Below are 2,567 nucleotides of genomic sequence, written 5' to 3' on the forward strand. Positions count from 1 at the left end.
GCATTTGAGCATGCCCATGCCCAGCTTCAGGCAGCAATGTTTTGTGCCTCCCCATCCTGCCCAAGTTGGCATCTGCTTTTCTCCACACTTGCCCACATAGGCCTGGAATGAGGCTGCCAGAGGCCAGCCTGCAGTGACCAGCCTTATCGTCACTTTGGGACCTTAGCAGCCCAACCCTAAAATGGGGAGGGAGATAAAAATACGCAACTCCCACCCAAGAGATTTGGTTCAAAGACCATGATGAGGTCCTGTCTGCCTGTTGACTGTTTAGCTCAGAGCAAATGCTCAGTCCAAGGTGTGAGCGAATGTATGAGATGTGGCAGGAGAAATACTAGGCCGATGATGCCCTAACAGCGCTCACTGCCTGCACAGACAGACCATCTCCCGGAGGGGCAGACAGAGGCAACAAGTCAGCTTATTAACCATCATCTCTTTATTTACAGCTCGAGAGCACATGCAACACGCCATCACAGGACTACAAGGGCATAGCACCGCCCCCCGCCCCCTGCTACCCCACACTTTAAAGAGGAGCCACAGCCCCCCAGGGAATTTCCTAAGAGTCAGAACACTCAAGGACTGAGAGCTCCAGGACCAGGTGCTCTACTCGATCTCCTCTAAAAATAAAGACTAGTTCCACCCCGGAAGCAAGGCCTCAGAGCCTGCGAGTTCATCTTTGCTGGTTATTAACTGGGCAAACAGATTTGCCCACTCACACCTGAATGCAAATGCCCCTGAATCATCCCAATGGCCCTGACCCAATAGTTCTGTATCCTAGACCTTGTCTCTCACTTTATCATGTACAAAAATGGCCTGGAGAACGCGTTAAAACCTATGCAACTGGGCTGCAGCCCCAGAGATTCTGATTCAGCAGGTGAAGCCCAGGGTCCTGCCTCTTTACCAAGCTCACAGGTGATGGCACGCTGACCTGGAGCACACTGGGAGTAAGGAGGGACTGGAAAGCCTCCTGCACCCAGCAGAGGCCACAGATCCCAAATCATACCACCCATCCTGACGCACAATGCAGAAAATACACTCCCTGCGATGTAAGCCCCTGGTCCTCAGAATCGCCAGTTCCTGCCGCCCCCTCCCCAGCACACACACACCCTTCTCACAATCTCACATGAGAGTGAAGGTCATCGGAGGTGATGTGCTCCTTCCAGCCCCAAGAAACCCCTCAGGAGCCTAAATGGTTTGCTTTTTAGGACCCTCCCACCCACTGTCTCTCCCAGTACCCATTTTTGCTGTTCTGTGTTTTATAAACATGTTCTTTGCAGGTTATATGTATCTCCACCGTCTCTCCGGCTGCAAAGTGAACCCCATCCCAGGGGCTGTGTGCCTACCACTCAACAATCGGTTTTGTTGGCTACGTCGAATATGGCTTGAAGGAAGGCTCCATGGGCAGCATCTCAGCAGTGGAAGGGGCCGTGGCTTTGCGATTTGACTTGTGTCTCAGTCACTCCCCGAAGGGCAGGCGAAGCTGTCACTTTCCCATGAGGCTTGGCCCTTGTGTCTTCTGATCCTCAACACATTCCTGGTAGGCTTGGGAGCCACTCTTGGCATCGCCAGAAAAATCGCGGAAAGGCAGCCCCGTGGGAACGGTGAGTATCTCTGGGAAATGGCTGTAAGAGTCCGAAGGAGGAATGTAGAAGGGCTATTGTTTTCATTTGGTCCCTGGCTCACTTTTCCCCTCATGGGGTATATTTTTAAAACTCATGAACCTGTTATCACAAAGCCAATCACACCTCCAGTTCTGCCTCAGTGCCCAGAATCCGATCATGCTGCCTCGGGCTGGGTCCAGAGCAGTTTTCCAAACCTCTTTGACCAGAGAACCCCACGCCCTCTTTCCTAATGGAGCATCTCATGGCCCCCGTGTTCCAGGGAACACGCTTCGGGGAAGGACTCTGAACGATGACTTAGAAACGATCTTTGAATATGCAATGGATCAAAGAACAGAACACCTACTAAAATTATCAAAGAACAGAACACCTACTAAAATTGTCCTAGAAAACAGAAGAGCTAACGCTGGGGGCTTATTATGTGCCGGGCACTGTTCGAAGCACGTTATGAGGGTTTTGCGATGACTTCTCACATCACCCCCTATGAAGGAAAAGTTACTATCCCCATTTTACAGATGAAGAAATCAAGGCAGAGACTGTCAGGAACTTTCCTAAGGCCATGAAGATGGTGAGAAGCAGAGCAGGCCTTTTGTCACCAGGCGCATTCCCACTGCACATTAGTGTCACCTGGAGAGCTCTGAAAACAACGAAGCCCAGACACAACTCGGACCAATTTAAACCAGAATCTTTGCACGTGGGCCCCCTGGGCATCGGTGCCTTTAAAAGTTCCCCAGATTATTCTAATGTGCGGCCAAAGTCGAGACTAGCAGGCCGGAGCAAGGATCTGCAAACTGTGGCCTATGAGCCAAATCCAACCCACTGCCTATTTTTGCGTAGGCTACAAGGTAAGAGAGGATTTTTACATTTTTAAATGTGTTTTGGAAAATCCAGAAAAGAACAATGTGACATATGAAAATTATGTGAAATTCAAATCTCAGTGTCCGTAAATAG

Source organism: Pteropus vampyrus, unplaced genomic scaffold (genome assembly GCF_000151845.1).
Source record: "Pteropus vampyrus isolate Shadow unplaced genomic scaffold, Pvam_2.0 Scaffold86, whole genome shotgun sequence".
In the NCBI taxonomy this organism is placed as follows: Eukaryota; Metazoa; Chordata; class Mammalia; order Chiroptera; family Pteropodidae; genus Pteropus; species Pteropus vampyrus.